Source organism: Notamacropus eugenii, chromosome 1 (assembly GCF_028372415.1).
Source record: "Notamacropus eugenii isolate mMacEug1 chromosome 1, mMacEug1.pri_v2, whole genome shotgun sequence".
Classification (NCBI taxonomy): Eukaryota; Metazoa; Chordata; class Mammalia; order Diprotodontia; family Macropodidae; genus Notamacropus; species Notamacropus eugenii.
Window position 1 is genome coordinate 57,540,891 of NC_092872.1, and position 17,878 is coordinate 57,558,768.

A 17,878-nucleotide genomic window follows, 5' to 3' on the forward strand; every position below is an offset into this window, starting at 1 on the left:
CGTCGCGCTCACCCTAAGGGAGAAGGAGCTAATGAATTCAGAACTTCCCCAGCTCAGGGAGAGCCGGGGCCGGCCGCCCGCCCGCCCAGCGCAGGACGGGGCCGGGCTGAGCAAGGACCAGACAGCCGCCCAGGCTGCTCCCCCAGCCCCCCCCCCGTTGTGTTTCCAGGCTCGCGCACACGTGGCCCTAGCAGGCAGGCAAGCTCCCGCGTTCCTTTTCCCACTTCCAAGATGGCGGCGGCGGCAGCGACCTGGGGGAGGCGGGGGCGGGATCTGGGCGGGGCCGCAGGCGCGTCACGTGCCAGCTTAGCAGCCTATGGGCTTTGTCCGCTGCGCCGACGGGCGCGGGAGGCGGAAGTGTTAATTGCTCGCCGGCTTCGTCGGCCGGAGCTCCTGCCGGTTACATAACAACGCCCGCACCGGCTGTAGCTGCTTTCCCTGCGACCGTACGTCGCCCCCAGGATGCTCTAGGAGCTCCCCCTTCCCGGCTCCCGGCTCCCCAACAAGGTGAGATCCGCGGAGATGGTGGGGATGGTGGGGGAGGGGGCCCAGCATGGAAAGGGGGGAGGGACGGAAGCGACTGGGGTGGGGGTTGGGATTGGGGATGGAGGGCTGCCTGGGGGAGGCGGCTGGAGGGAGGAAGGAGAAGAGGGGGCTTGGGGAATTTGCGGGGAAGTGGCAGCGGGCTCCGGAGAGGGGCTGGAGGATGGGGGGGTACATCTCGGGGCGGGGGGCCCAGGAAGTCCGGGTTGTAAAATAGGCATGGAGGCTGAGGGTCCTGACTTAAGGGGAGTTCCACTGTCCCCTGAGAGAGGTGGGGGGGCCTCTTCCTCCAGGTCGGTGACAGCCTTTCACACCTCACAAAGCACTGTGCTTGACCCCCTGCTGCGCTTGTCCTTTGGGATTTGTATTGTAGTTACGTATTAGACATAAACTCATTTAGAGACAGAAATTGCCCCCATCCAAACTTAGATGATTAGCTCAGCGTTCTGCACACTGTAGGAACTTAATAAACGTTCGTTGAATTGAACTGATTAAATGGTAGATGATTGGGGGGTTGGGGGCGGGGAGAGGCTAAGGCGAGAAGCGATGGGAAGGTGGCTAGAGGTAATTCTTAGCTCCGGAGCCCTGGAATCCGGTCCCGAGTTGGATCCCTTGGGCTGAAAGGGCTGAAATGCAAGCCAAGGGTGCTAGTAAGCTAGGGTGGGTGTTCATGTTTCTTCGGAATCCTGAAAGTTGGGGTCTGCTTTGGAGAAAGTAAACTAATGGTGTGTTAGAGTGAATTTAGGGGCCAGTTAAAAGTTCACGTTGGTAGCCACCCCAAGAATTTAATCTTGTTTTACTGTCTTTCTATTGAATAGAGAATGCACTTCTGTAATTGGGATGATACAGGAGAGGTGGCATATTGTACAACTAAATTAAAACTTTTTAGTAAAATACATGAATAGAATTAAAGACCTGATTACTAGAACAGATCTGACCCTTTTTTGCACAGGTAAGATTACATCATGTTTTGGAAAAGAAAGATCCCTTATTAAAACTACAGCCTGAGATCCTGTTATTGAAGCAGTTTGTGAAACTTAAAACTAGGTGGAATTCAAACCTTGTAGACCGTAGTGCTGCTTTTAGTCTTCTACCTGCCATGGATCTGTTTCACCAGGTATTCTGTAAACATTGCAGAATGAAGTGTTTTCTGGTAATGCACAGACCATAATGACAGTTTGTGAAAAGAACAAGGAAACACTCTCTTATCTAGCTCAGTATATATTTCTGCTTTTGGAAATAGAAAACCTTAGTCTTCACATCTAATTAAAAAATATTTATTGATGCCTTTTGTTTTTACATAGTAATTTCTCAAAATACTCACCTTTTTCCCACCCCTTTCCAATTGAACTTTTCCATGTAACAAGAAAAGCCAATTATGCAAAAACACCCTATACTGTAGTAAGCAAGATTTGTTAACCTTTTGCCTTATTAACTTGGTTTACTCCTTTCCCCTTTCTTAATGTTTCTTTATTCTCTCAGACTTTTTTTAGTTACTCAGTTTGTCTTCTTTTTAGTGATCTTTTAAATTAACATTGTTACAGTTACTGTATATGTTGTTCTTTTCCTCCTTGATTTTGAGATTTGCTGGAAGGGGTTGCTTGATTCCTAGAATTCAAGGTACTTAGTAGTGAAAGTTGTTAACTTTATTTTTAACTGTATTTCTAAGGGAATAGAGGGAGGCCTGAAATTCATCAGAAGTTTTCTTTGTCAGTGCTTTGTCAGATTCTCAAGGAGGCATGTGGTAGACTGCAAAAGAGCGTTGAAATTTATGTCTCAAATCAGAGTGTCATGGAAAAATATTAGGAGTCATACCACCATTCTAGGTCTGGCCCTAAAGAAATATTTGATGTTGGGATTTTACCTCTGTCAACCTGAGTTTCCTCACCTGAAAAATAAAGGGGTTGAACTAGACCAAGAGTGGGGAACCAGTGGCCTTGAAGCTGAAGGATCCCCACCCCTGAACTAGACTGTTTGGAGGGAGTTATGTTCTCAGGCATAGAATTTCCTTGTCTTTAAGAAAATAAGAACTTTGTTCCATTATAAACATGAAAACAAACCGTCGTATCTATATATTTGTTTCCTCTGCCAAGTTCTTAGGCAGTATTTTTTTATGAATTTCTTGTTCTCTTGGTTTTTACCAGATTTAATAAAGTAAGTTCACTCAGTGTAATGATATTTAATCTAATATTTGCAAAGAGAAAGTGGAATGCCTGATGATATTGCAAATTTAAAATGTATCAATTAAGAAAGGTTCATTTATTCCTAGTGGTATAGACGTAATTAAGCCTCTCTGCTTTGATTGTTAACACACTGGGCAGAGAAACAAATGTGACTCCTAAGACTCAGCCTGTAGAAATAACACAACTAAGGGACATTGTTTCTGATAGAAGGATGTGAGTACTAAAAGTGTTGAGGCTTTTGAAGGGCATTCATTCAAAAGGAAATTGAAAGGAAACTGTACATAAAGGAAAAATAAAAATGTTTTAATCACATTGAACTCACTTTGAGAATACAGAGCCAACAATAGCTAACATTTGTGTGACATTTTACATGTATTCAGTGTTTACCCGCATAGCTGGTTAGTGGTAGAGGCTGAACTGAGCTTTAAATCTGTTAATTTCAAGTCTAGAAACTGTAGTGTATGCCTTTGAAGTCATGCAATAAATCCATTAAAGCCCATTATGGGATTATGGAAGCTAATTGCAGTTCTAATTATTAGAAGCCATGAAACTGATATATCAATGCCCCTTTTTATTATAGTCCTTTACAGAGATTTCTTTATGACAACTCTGTGAGGTAACTGTTGTGAGCATCATAACACTCATTTTTATAAATGAAATTAAATTTCAGAAAGGCCAAGTGAATTGTACAGAGTCACTCAGTAAGTGTCAAAGCTGGCACTCAAACTAGTGCTTCTGATTCAAAATTCAAGGCATTTCCCACTATACCAGCCTCTGTCTGTTCTATCCAGATGAACAGATCTGTCTCCAACAAAATAGGATTTAGAGCTGGAAGGAAATTTAAAACATCTATTCTAACCTCCTTCATTTTACAGATGTAAAAATTGAGGCAGAAGGGTTAAGGGACTTGCCCAAGGTTGTTACAGATAGTAAGCAGCAAAGCTAGGACTTGAACTCAGGTCCTCTGACTTCACATCTATCTAATACTTTCCTCACTGCATTATTCTGCCAAAAAATTACTCCTTTTTGTTACTTTTTTTCCTATACATTGGTTGTACTCTGCTCTGGGGTGTTGTGTTTGCTGGAATGAAAGCAGAAAAAAATGATGTTCTCTAAGAAAAGTAGTCCAAATGGTCCCCCACTTTATTGACCTTCGGATATCTCAACAAGGGTCTCAGACAAAGACAAACCGTCCCAAGTGCTGCCCTGGCTAGCGTCATTTTTCAGTAACATCATTACTATATGATGACCATATCTTGCTGTCTTGAAATTTTGCAATAACAGGATTAGTTTCCAAGATGCAAGTCAGATGTTTAGAGACAGTTTGAGTGAATGCTTGAGCATCAGTCTATTAAGAGTTCCTATATTGCTTACTTTTGTTTCTATTGTTGTCCATGAAACTAGCTGCCCTCCAGTGTTGTTTTGACCAAACAGCATGTTTTTATGAAGTCAATTTAAAGCAGTTTACCTTTAAACCTTTATAGGCAGGTAACAAGATCAGAGTAAGATATAGTTTTAGTGTCTCTCCTACATGGTTATAATTCTGAGGCCAAGGGCTTACACCTTAGATGTTGGGAGAGATTCATAGTGCTCTGCAAATAGCAAGTGTTTAATAAAGTGTTATTGAGTATATCTCTAGAATTTGTCCATTTTTTAAAAAACCCAGGTGATATATTTTGGGTCTTTGCCCATTGTAACGACATAAGTTTGGCACAGTGTTTATTTTAGACACACTCCCACACAGAACATAGTAAATAGCTGTTCATGGTGACATCTTTGGCTATAATATATAAAAGCTGCTTAGCAACAGTATGTTTATGACTGACTAGGTGTGAAAAATTCTCATGTGTAGTGAGAATTTACTATGGTAAAATATAGTTATGCTTAAATTAGGATTTGACTGGACTGCGAAGCATTGTACTGTTCTTACTAAGTGCCTAGTTTCATCTGTAGTAACCATGTCAGCCTTACTGCATCTTTATATATCTCATGATGAATCTGTGCATGGAGTAGTGAAAACAGTTCATGTGACATTGACCCCCCAAATTTCTCGTACAGTTTGGTGACCATGGTGTCTGTTTCCCAAACCATTTTTCTTTTGCTGCTACCTTTGTGCACAGGGTAATATGCAACCAATAGTTATTATGTTTGTATTAGGATAATTTTATCTTAGGTTCTGGAGACAGAACCTTGAGCAGAGTTTGGAAGGAGGAAAGCCACATGATCCATAGTGGCTGAGAACTTGGAGTGTTAGCATATAAAACGTATATAGCTAATGGGAAATAAGTTTCTCAAGAATTAGAGGAGTGCCTTAAGTCACTAAAGGGGTGGGGAAGGTAATGGCAGGGATTAGTGGGGAGCCATGAGGGTTTCTGAGCATGTTAGAACTGAAGAGGACCTCAAGTATCATCTAGTCAGATCCTCCCGTGTTCCAGGTGAGAGTTCAGAGACCCAGAGAAGTCATTTACCTGTAGTCACATAGCTTGGAAGGAACAAGATTAGTATAGAGCTCAGTTCTTGTTACCCTAAATTGAGTCTTCTTTTCAGTAAGCCACTCTTCCTCCCAGTGAAGCAGTCATACTGGTAGTGATATATTTACAAGAATTACTTGTGTAGCAGCTTGATACACAGGTTTGGAAATGGGAGAAATTTGGGCACGAAAGCCATTTAGGAAGCTGCTATTTGTATAGCTAAAGGAGATGAGGGCCTGAACTCAGTGCTTACCATAGATTACACATACATAGCAGGCACATGCTAGTTGACTGACTGGCTGAACTGGCTTGATTGTAATAGAAGTAGAAGAGAAAAAAATGCAAGAGATATTTCAGAGGTAGAATACGACTGTATAGAAGTGGATGATCAAAGAGTAACCTGAGTACCTGAGAGTAAGACCTGATTTTGAGAAGGAGATAATTTCAGTTTTGAGGTGCCAACTGGAGGCAGCTGCAAATACTTGTCTGAAGCTTTTTACAGTTAAACACTGGAGGAGAGTGAGGAAGAGATAGAGAGAATGAGAATTGAAGCTTTGGGAGTAGATGGTGTCATCAATAAAGTGTTCAGAGGAGGGAGTCAGTGACCACCCCTTGAGGCATATCCACATTTGTGGGGTAGGAGAGTCAAGGAGACTCAGAGGGATTGGAGAGGAAAAAGAAGAAAAGTAACCTTGCCCTAGTTACAGAAGGCATGGGAGAAAGAGGGTGTCATGAAGGAAGGAGCTGAAATAAAAAAGGAATGGTGTCAAATGCTGCAGAGAGTTCAGAATAAGAGCCATTGAAACTTTGGAAAGCATCATTTCAGTAATACACACCAAGTTAAGGCAGTGAGGGCAAGAGACTCTAGAGATCATTTGACTACTGCTTATTTTGCAGATGAGGGAACTGTAGTGAAGATTGGGAAAGGTGACTTGGCCAAAGTTCATCTTTTGTAGAACTGATGTTCAAATGCTGGTCCTCTGAATTTCAGTTCACCAGTCTTTCTAGCATACTAAGCTACCTATTAAACAAATAAAAAAGTTAGTCTTTCGCTCATTCTATTATATATGCATATATATATATATATATACATGTATGTATGTATGTATGTATGTGTGATCCTCAACACTAAAAATCAAATTTTCTCCCTTTTTATGTAATTAGGAACAATTAGTGCTTTGTGTTCCAGGAACTGGGGTTGTTTGGTAAAGCATTAAGAATGGAAAACATTAACTATCATGAACATACTTGTCAGAAATACAGTTTTCACTTTGTGAAAGATTTGACAGGTGCTTTTCTCTGTTGTCCTCTGAAAAGAATTCTTTTCACTGAGGGTCTGAACAGTACACGGTCACTACTTCATACCAGTGGCATTTAGTTTGGCTTTAATTGGTCAGTAGTTACTTACTCTCTTCAGATTACCATGTTAGTCCAAATATAAACCATACTTTTCCTTCTTTACATCTATTTCTTGGCATATAATCTTGTTTTTTCAGGTCATACTTTTCTGTATTTTTTTTCTTTTTCATTGAGAGCTTATTTTAGTGATGTGGTCTTTATTAGTGGTGACCTGTCCTCTGTATGTTAACTTCATTTTGAGAAAGAAACTTAACAAATCACCTACAAGTAAGATACAGTGTTAGTTCCTAGTAGTATAGAGATGGAAAACAACAATCTATTGTCTTGTGCATTTAGATTTCAATTTTCTTTTGTGCTATGATCAAAATGGCTTTATTCTAGCCAAATTGATGTTTCTTTGATTGAAGGATGCATTTTTCTCTATGTATAAAATTTTTTTTTTGTATTTGTATGATCTTAGACAGATTGTGGCCTCAGAGCATTGGTTTTTTATCCCTAAAATGACAGACTTGAACTAGGTGATATCTAAAGTTTTCTCTTTAAATTTAAAATCTAAAACTTTTGTGAGTTTAAAATTTGGGAATTTTCCTCAATGGCATCACATTCATCCACTTTTAAATAGTTAAGCGAAGAACCACTAAGGGCGTCGCAAGTCTGTTTATAGTACAGTCGTATTCACTTTGCCTTTTTAGGAATTTAGCTTTTGAATGTGGAACTCACATCTAGTGTTTAATCACAGTATCATGTTCAAATAGAGATAATGGCATTAATTTAGGGATCTTATTTCCTGGGGAAAGTCTTTAGGGATAGCCCACACAGAATTGCCTTGGTTACTGTTGTTCTTTTGTATCTGTGTTTGTGGTTGTTCATTCATGTCTGACTCTTCTTGACCAATCGTCTTGGGCCATAGCACACCAATACTGGCTCTGGACTTTTCTTTGGCAAGGATACTGGAGTGGTTTGCCGTTTCCTTCTCCAATGAATTAAGATTTAACAGGGTTAAGTGGCTTACCAGGGGTCACACAGCTAGCGTCTGAGGCTGGATTTGAACTCAGTTATTCCTTACATCCAGTAAGCCACCTAGCTGCTAGATAGAAATAATAACTAAACCTATATTGATGCTTAGACCCACTCCTTGCTGCCTGCCTTTCTCTACTGAGACCAGCCATGGTACTTTGTTTCTTTTTTAAATTTTCTGGTCTCTGCAGAGACCCATTTTGTTTTTAAACAAAAAATAAAAACACAAATTTAATTTTAAAACACACCCAAATTAGTTAGCATATTAATCAATTTCACCAATAAATGCCTTGTTCCCCATTCGTAGCCCTTCCATCCCAGATCCATTTTAAAGTTTTATGGTATGTCCAGAAATACGTCTACCACTTTTAACATTGTTTTGAACAGCCCTCCTGTAACATGTTCTCATCTGAGGGCTGCACCTGCGTGAGCCCCTCTGCAGATGGAAGTAGATTGTTCCTTTGTTGCATGTGTTGATACTTAAAGTGTCTAGGATGCTTTCTTCCCTGAAGCACCAAGAGGGCAATGGAGCAGATACAGAGGGAGCTGGGCATTTGTTAAGTCAAGTGATTTGTCCAAAACCACACAGCTGGGATTTGAGCCCTGTTTTTTCCGTTCCAGGTCCAGCATTCTTCATTCCATAACACTTCTCACAACTCATGAAGGTATTCCTTAGAAAGAAATAGAGATAAACTGGTATAATTTGAAATGTAACACTGATGTTAAGTCACATGTTAGGGTCTTAAGCAGACCAGTTTTTCAGGAAAAGTTTGGCCTCTATTTGGTCCAATATTGGTCCAATTCTACTTTTAATTTGAGAAGTAATTGCTGGTTTATGGAGAAGTTTTAAAAGGCGTTTATACAGATGTATACTCCTGGGTTGTTTTTTTTTTTAAAGAACACTTTTAATCTAAAGGTTTACCGAAAGATCAGATGCTAATTTGTAGCATGTATTTCTACTAAACATTTATGTAGCTCTAAGGGAGCATAAACTGTAACTGAATGTGATTTAAAATAAACACAGATGAGCATAGCCAAGTTTGAGAAGGAAGAAGGAGGAAGATGAAGATATCTTTTCCCTACTCGGTTCTTTGACCGCTGACAAGTGGATGTCAAGGAGTTAGAGTTTTCTGTAACATGAGTCTACTATTGCCTGACTTCTTCCATTTAAACCAACAACTAGCTGCAGGTTTAATTTCACTCTTTATATAGTAGCCAGGCTCATAAGCAACACTGTAGTAGGATGCCTAAGGTTATTTAAACAACTGATCCAAGATGGAAAAAGACCAGAATAACTATTTAGATGGCACTTTATAACTCCCAAATACTTTTTTTTCCACAAAAGAAAGTATCATTATCTCCATTTTACAGATATGGAAACTCTAGCCTGAAACAGTGACTAGGGTTTGTTTTCTTATTTATTGTACCTTGCAGAAAATCCACTTGTCCTGGGTACTAACCAAGAATATGGGAGACATTTATTTTACTTTTTTGCTTTTCAGGCATTTAATTGGAAGGAGGTGCTTTTTTTTTTTTTTTTTTTTTTGGTAAGAAGTCTTGATTGAATTAAACTAATTTTGGATAAGATCTTCTTGTACTCTGAGAACAGCCACAGTAGAACAGTCCAGCAGAGATCCCATGTCCAGCTGCCAAATGTTAGATGTCCTTCACTAATAGGACATTATTCTGTCAGGAGTTTGTGTACTTGGCCCACTCCATCAACTTGCCAGTTTTTCTGAATCCAAGCACTAACTTCTTTTAACTTGATCCAAAGAGCTCTCACCCCTGCTTTTCTTCCCTCTCCCCTCACCCAACCCCCCCATTTGGGTCAGCCCAGTGAGGGAGGTCAGGCCAACACAGTGCTCTGATTCCCCCCAGGAAGGTTCCATCACATTGGGATAGTATATGAAGGGTATCCCCTTCCCCATACGCCCCCCAGGGCTAAGAAGATATTGGTTGGTTGTTCTCATGGTATATAATTTGAGGAATATTGAAATGTCCCACCCCCCACCCCTGCTCCTTGCCTAGAAGTATCTTGGGCATTAAGACAAGATGGTACAGGAGAACTTGCCATTAACTACTCATTTCTTTGAGGCAGCATAATATTGTAAAAAGAATAGTGGAAATGGGTTCTAATCTGTGCTATCTCAGCCTATGACCTTACCAACATAGCTAGGTCAGCAAGAAGCACTGTGGAATCAGTAGGGCAAGGTCTGGGGTATGGGGAGAGAGCACAGTGCTATTAAAGGCCAAAATTTTGGAGACTAACCATGTTGGTAATTTTGCTAGCCTCTAAGATTACATGTAGCTTAGAATCCCTGCTTTTGCCTCTGACTTTACAATTTCATTTCAAGTCTTTAGATGTTTGGCTTTGTGAGAAATTCAGCTATTAAAAGGCCTGCCCTCAGGGTTTATGATCATTTGAATCTCATTTTGGACTCTGCCTCCTCCTTTAGGTGAGGGAATCTCCCCTTCAGTCTTGGTGATTGCTTGCTTAATCATTACCACGGATCCTCCTTCCTATGGGGGATGCAGTATTTGATCTTGGGCAAGTAATTTCCTTTCTTAGCCTTGATTTCCTTATCTTTAAAATAAAGAGAATAAACAAATGATTTCTAGGGTTTCTTCCCCCTTTAACATGCTATAATTCTTTGGTTCTTTCATTCAATTTCAACACGTTTTCATATGAAAGCCAATGCTTTCAGTTTCCTATCAATAGGAACGCTGTCAGAATTTGCCATGATAAAGTGGTTACACATATAAAGATCTTCAGAGCTACTTCACTTTTTTTGGGTTCTGGATCACTGCCTGTGGCAGTCATTAAGGGTGAGCCTATAGACTCTTCCTTAGATCCATGTTCTTAAATGCATAAAATAAAAATACATAAGATTACAAAGGAAGCCCTTTGTATTTAAATACAATTTATCAATCTGTTTTAGAAAAACCATTTTATAGACCCAGGTTAACAAGCCTTGTACTAGAGGGTTTTTTTCAAAAGGTTTGGCAATATAACAAACTTAAATCCAGTGCCTTATAAGATAATGTGGACATTATCTCTTTTTGTCTTATGATAGGGATTCCTAAGAATGTCCAGAACCTTAGTGATCATCTACTCCAACTCTCTCATATTTTAGTGTACTATAGCACTTGGATATCTTTTTTTTCTATTACATTTTATTATTTTTCCAGTAACATGTAAAAATAATTTTTAACATTGATTTTTTAAAATTTTTGAGTTCTAAATTATCTCTCTCCCTTCTTCCTCCCTTGCACATTGATAAGGCAAGCAATTTGATATAAATTAGATGTGTGCAGTCCTGAACAACATTTCCATATTAGTCATGTTGCAAAAGAAAACACATATGCAGAAAAAAAAAATCAAGAAAAATAAAGTTTAAAAAAGGTATGTTTCGATCGGCATTCAGATTCCATAGGTTCTTTCTCTGGGGATGAATAGCATTTTTCATCATGAGTCCTTTGGAATTGTCTTGGATCATTTTTTGCTGAGAACAGCTAAGTCATTCATATTTGATCGTCTCATTTTCCATTATTGCTATTACTGTGTACAATGTTCTCCTGGTTCTGCTCAGTTCACTTTGCATCAGTTCATGTAAGTCTTCCCAGGTTTTTCTGAAACCATCCTGCTCATCAGGATGTAAATGTAGAATTCCATTACAATCATATATCACAACTTGTTCAGCATTTCCCAGGTGATGGGTGTCCCTTCAATTTCCAATTCTTTGCCATCACAACAAGAGCTGCTATATTTTTTTCTTTTAAATCTCATTGTGATACAGACCTACTAATGGTATTGCTGGGTCAAAGAGTATGCATGGTTTTAAAGCTCTTTGGGCATAGTTCCAAATTGCTGTCCAAAATGTCGAACTAGTTCACAACTCTACTAGCAGTGCATTAGTGTTCCAGTTTTTCCACATCCCATTCAGCTTCTGTCATTATCCTTTACTGTAGTATTAGTCAGTCTGATACGTGTCAGGTGGTACTACGGAGTCCTTTTACTTTCCATTTTTCTCCGCAGTAGTGATTCAGAATATATTTTCATATGACTATAGATATCTTTGATTTCTTTGTCTGAAAACTGCCTGTTCATATCCTTTGAGATTTATCAACTGGGGAATCACTCATAGAAATGAGACCTTTATCAGAGAAACTTGCTGCAAAGATTTTTTCACAATTCCTGTTTCTTTTCTAATTTTAGTTGCATTGGTTTGATTTGTGCAAAACCTTTTAACTTTTATGTAACCAAAATTGGCCATTTAACCTCCTGTGAACCTCTCTGTCTCTTGTTTAGTCATGAATGTTTTCCCCTAGCTGTAGATCTGACAGGTAATTTCTTTCATGCTCTACTAATTTACTTATGGTGTCACCCTTTATGTCTAAATCATGTACCCATTTCAAGCTTATCTTGGTATATGCTATGAGATATTGGTCTAGACCTAGTTTATGCCAGACTTTCAAACATGAAAGTATTTTTTGACGAAGCAATACTATTAAAACTATTAAAAACAAAAAGATATCTGGCCTTAGGATTTTCCCCACTTTGATCTTGAAGACCTGAGTTCAAATCTTGCCTCTGACACATATTGGCAGTGTAACCTGGACTTAATCTCTTAGTTCTTGCGTTCTTCACCCTGTATTACTATAATTGTTTGGATTTGCATTGGTAGAGAGTGTTATTTCATGAGGAATTCCCTATACTTACAAAATTCTAGGTATAAAACTTTACTGTCCCCCACCTCTTTTTTTTTAGTCCACAGCTCTGGCACTGCAAGCATTGTTATCCCCGTTTTACAGGCAAGGAAACTGAGACTCAGAGAAATAACTCATCCAAGTGGTTAGCCCAAGATCATATAGTGAATTAGTGGCAGAGCTGAGATTTGACCTGAGGCTCAAGTTCTTCCAATTCTGTCTTTGGCTTTTCTTTTTGGAATGCTGCCTTATGGACTCACATTCTTCAAATCTGACCATTAATGTCTGATGCTATTTATTGAGAAAACCAGCCTGCCTCTATTATCCTTTGGCAGACATCAACTCTTCTGCCCTCTTCCATCTGATAGGAGTAGTCCACAGTAACATAGGTTTCCCCCTCTCCCATTGACTCTATCTCGGTTTATCTCCCCCCACCAAAGAAACACCCATTAGTTGTAAGGGGAGGGAACATTTATTTTTAATGATTCACTCTGCTATGTATTACACTGACTAAATAAGTGGTTTCAGGGGTCCCACAACTAGGTTAGTAGGGACATTGGATAGCTAGTTTTATTGCTAAAAAGGTACTGAGGAATCATCAGCTTAGTTGTCCGATGTCAGATCAGCACCTGAAGCCGATCTTCTAAGTCCAATGTCTAACTTTGTGCTTGTAAGCAAGACACTTAAGCCAATACTATTTTTCCATTACTAAGATTGTCCTATCCCGGACTGAAGGAAAAGATTTTTGGGGGAATATGCCCTGTGAATTGTTAACATGCTATCCAAATATGAACTGTTAATAACGATAGTTTTACTGTACCTGACTGCTACCATTTGTATGAAGTATTTGGAAGCTGTTGCAAAACTCTTCCATGGATAATGATGTCCTGTTCCCATTTTATTTATTTGACTTCTGTTTTAATTTTGTGTGTGCTATTATTTGTTTTGGTGGGACTCAGATTTTAAATTGTGTTTATTGCAGATTAATATACTCTTTAAGCGTACTGGAATGAAATTTAAGAGTAAGGCTATTTGGGAGAAAGCTAGTAGGTGTTCATCATCTTAAATTACTCATGTTTTCTACTATACTAAATAAAATTTTGGATGATGTATAAAATGACACTAGGATAGTGTACTTGTTAATATACAGAACCTGTGAAAAAGCTATCTTTGGATAATATTTATAGCTAGATAATTATTATTCTGGTGCAGATAATAACCGTAACAGAAAAAAAATGTCATTTTCTTTCTTTCCTTAATGTTACCCCCTCCTATGGTGAATTCTAATCCCATGATTATTATTTTACAGATATTACTTTTTTAGTTTGGGGGTTGGGTTTTTTTGGATTATCACCTTCCCTGGGGAATGAGAGAAAAGTTTAGAATTCACTGGTAAGGATTCCTTTATCTTATATGGCAGAGAGCTTCAATTTGAATTACAGCTCTGCCAGGTACTGCGTTTATGACCTTGGCATATCCCTTAATTTCTCTGGGCTAACAATTAGATGGCACAGAACAGATTTTCCTCATCTGTAAAATGAGGAGGTTGGATTAGATAATCTTTGAAGTCATTTCCAGCTCCAAATCTATGATCCTTTGACCTTATTTACATAGTACTTTGTTTTTACAAGTGGAATTTATTTTTATTATCATAGAAGAATCTCTATGATATCCCTGACAGTTGCTTGTTTAGTTGCTGATGGAACATTCTTCAAGATGAGAAACTCACCATCTTTGTGGGAAAGCAGGCATGTTAATGTACTGCTGTTGGAGCTATGAATTGATCCAGTCTTTCTGAAAAGCATTTTGGAATTATGCTCCAAAAGTCACTAAACAGTATATATTCCCTTTGACCCAACAATACCTCTATGACACATATACCCTAAAGAGATTAAAGAGAGAGGAAAAGGACCCATCCATATTCAAAAATTTACAGTATCTCTTTTTGTTGTACTAAGGAACTGGGAACTGAGGAGGTCCTCATCAATTGGGGAATAGATGAACAAATTATAGTATAATGAATGTAATGGCATGCTACAATATTGTGCTTTGAGAAACGATGAAAGGATCAATTTCAGAGAAAACTGGGAAGACTTTTATGAACTGATACAGCAAAGTGAGCAGGATCAGAATAGTTTATACTATAATCACATTGTAAAGACAGTTTTGAAAGACTTAAGAACTCTGGAATGCCACCAACCATGACTCCAGAGGATCATTGATGAAGTAGTGCTTCCTGTCTCCAGTCAAAGAAGGGATGTTCATTCATCCTTCGTTGCCAAAGAAGACCATGCCATCAGAGAAATGATGACATGACTTGCACTTGACTTTGTTTTTTGAGTGAGGGAGGGCTGTGCAGGTCACCAGCCTCACTTCTCTTCCAGAGCCATCTGAATTCAGTGACCAGATATTCATCAGGATGACTGGAGATGACCCAGAATGAAGCAGTTGGGGTTAAGTGACTTGCCCAAGGTCACACAGTTAGTGAGTGTCAAGTGTCTGAGGTGAGATTTATATTCAGGTCCTCCTGACTCCTACACTAGTACTCTGTCCAAAGAAGGGATAAGTTATAGTAAAAAGAAAAGTAAGCTGTACATAATGGAGATCAGCATTTTCATGTGTAACATTTTTTCTCTTCTACTCTGAATATGGAAATGGCCATTTCATTTTATATTAAATTTGCAATAGTTAATAAACATTAAGTGCCTCCTATTTACCAGGTACTATGCTAAGTGCTGGGGTTGCAGATATGAAAAAGAAAGATAGTCTCTGACCTCAAGGAGCTTATAATCTGATGGAGGAAGAAAACACACAAAAAGGGGTGGGAGCAGAGTTGGGAAAATCCTGGGCATGGGGGCATCATGGAGAGTTCAAAGAAAACCAAAATGTGTGCAAGAAATCAAAGAGATCTAAAATGAGTGTAGCTAGGTGGGAAATGTAGGGATTGGGGCGAGGAGGAGATTCTTTATAGTGGGATTTTATGCTGAAATTATCGTTGTGGAGAATATTACTTGGGGGAGTGGAGGTGCTTGTGTTTTTTTCTCTCTTTTATTTTCCTTTTGTCTTTTCTTCTAAGCTTCCCTTCTTCCTTTTCTCTGTTTTTTGCTAAATTCCAGTCCAGTTGTCTTCAACTTTGTACTTGGACTTTACCAAGATTGCTGCTTAACAGCACATTTGCTTCCTTCAACCTCTTTTGAGGCTGAAGAGGAGAAAAGAGGGTTCAAGAGATATGTCCTAAATTATCACCTGTGCAAAGATCACTTCCAGATATCTCTCCCTGCCCTCATCTCTCCACAATCTTCCCCATGTCTGATTGTCTCTTACTTGACTGTCTTATGGGCCGCTTAAGTTTAATATGACCAAAACTGGGCTCATCTTTCCTTGAAACCCATTCTTTCTCATATCTGTCAGGGGCACTCCCGTTCTAGCCAACTATATTCAGAACCTTTCAGCGATCTTTGATTCTTGCTTTTCTTTTACTTCATAACTAGTCATTTTCCAAGTCCTGTCAGACTTCTCTCAGGCATATTTTTGGAATCTTTCCTTTTCTCTCTTCCCCTGGCCTAGTAGAGCCTCCTTATCATCACCTGTGTAGACTGTTGCCATAGCTTTCACATTCTGTTCCAATCTATCTTTCACACTGGTGCAAAACTAATGTACTTTATCCATGATCTGGTCATTTCACTAGATAGATAAGAAACTCTTAAAAATTTGTTTTTTTGGAATTTAATTTGCTTTTCAGTGAACAAAAATCTATTTTTTTCTTCCTCACTTCTCTGTCCATGATGGGGGGAGAAAGAAAAACCAAACCTTTGTAATAAATATGTATAGTCAAGCAAAACAAATTCCCACATCATTCACATCCAAAAAATATGTCTCATTCTGTACCTTGAGACATTCACTTTTTGTCAGGAGGTGAGTGGTAGACTTCTAGATGAAGAATTTATTAAGTGTTTACTGTGTGTCAGGAACTGTGCTGAGGGTACACATCCTCAAGAAGCTTATATTCTAGGAGGGGGAAGAAAGAGAATTAGAAGGAGGGGAAAGATGAACGGGCAAGACTTCTGGAGAGGAGGTGATGGAATCCAGAGTGTGAGTTGAGCTGGGTGTTAAATGAACATGGATGGGGACCCCATAAAATGGTTGACCAGACTGAGACCATGCTTCAGGGAGGTTTCTCCGGGGTAGGAAGGTGGCTTTTGAGGTGAAGTTTGGAGAAGAATCCAGCTGGCATTCCCAAAAGGCTTTAGTGACTTTCTTTTGCCTCCCAAGTGAAGTTTAGATTCTTTTGCCGGGCATTTAAGGCCCTCTCTGCTTTGCAAGCCTAATTTGACCCTTGCACATACTCCCCACTTCAAACTATACTGTTTGTCCTTTGCACATGTTCTGTGCTTTCCTGCCTCTGGGAATTCTCTTATGCTGTTTCTTATGTGTGATAGCCCTTCCCTCCTTCCTCTTGATTGAATTCCTACTTACACTTGAAAGTTCTATTCATGCCATCTTTTCCATGATCCTTTCCTTGATCTAATGTACTTGTCGTGTGTTTTGTATTGTACTTATTTCTATAAATAAATTTCATGAAGCAGGGACTCATTTCTTATTTAAACTCCAGTACTTGGTATTCTTTATAAAGCAGATGTTGTTTAAACGTTTGAACTGAATGGCTAGGATTTCAAGAGGTGTTAAAAAAGGCAGAGGGGATTTTAAGTGTGAGCAAAAGCTGGAAAGCAAAAGGGGGAGTGTTAAGGAAATTTGACCAAATCTGAAGATATATGTAGGGGTCTAGAAAGAGAGTGAGGTTAAAAAAAAAAAAAGAGTTTGGGGCCTGTCTTCAGCCATGCTTAACATATCTGCCACTGATTCAGGAGTTCTATCAGTGACTTTTAAGTCAAAAAAGTCAAGGCAACAAATATTCATTTATTAACCACTTACTATGTGCCAGGCCCTGTGTTAAGTACTGAAAATACAAATACAAGCAAAAAGAGAGTCCCTGCCCTTCTTGAGCTTATATTCTAAGGAGGGAAGACAGCATTGTAAAAGATGGAACTGAAAAGGGAAGGGGCGAAAATATTCATGAAAGGTATGGAAAAGTCGGGTAGTCAAGAATGCATCTGCAAAGAGGGATAAAGAAGTAAGCAGGGCTGGCCTAGAACTTTCTCACAGTGGAAATTCTGGGAATAACTTGACAATTGGAAGAGGGTGTCCCAGGAGCAGAGCAGAGGGATCTTTCAGGATGAGAAGCCTGCTGGGATATGGCAGAGAAGTCCAAAAAGTCAGGAACAGAACTGGGAGAGGAGAAGAAATGAGAATGGTTAAGAACTAGTCACCCAGGCACAAAAGGATAATAGATTTAGTATTGAAAGGGACTTTATAGAGCAGGTAATCCAACTCCTTGATTTCATAGGTGAGGAACCTGAGACCAAGGGCCTAAAGACAGGTGATTTATACAGAGTCCCACAGAGTGAGTGAGGGGTGGAATTTGAATACAAGTCCTCTGGCTCAAAATCTACCACTCTTCCCCATTTCTCAGGCCTCTAAAAAGCATGTACAAGATTCAAAGCAAGTCATTCTTCTCTCTCCCTGTATGTGGATACCTTC

The 17,878-nt window shown here is 39.3% G+C and overlaps 1 protein-coding gene across 2 annotated transcripts in view; it reads left to right on the forward strand.

The window, feature by feature from the left end:
- Positions 1-318: 318 nt before the first annotated feature.
- NAA60 (N-alpha-acetyltransferase 60, NatF catalytic subunit) overlaps positions 319-17,878 on the forward strand; it is a 54,895-nt gene continuing 37,335 nt past the window's right edge. The window contains exon 1 of one of the 2 annotated variants that reach the window (XM_072603071.1): positions 319-507. The gene's annotated coding sequence lies outside the window, so the exon portion shown is untranslated. Of the gene's footprint in view, positions 508-14,664; positions 14,785-17,878 lie in introns of those variants that run through there. The other variant, XM_072603082.1, reaches the window with a different exon arrangement.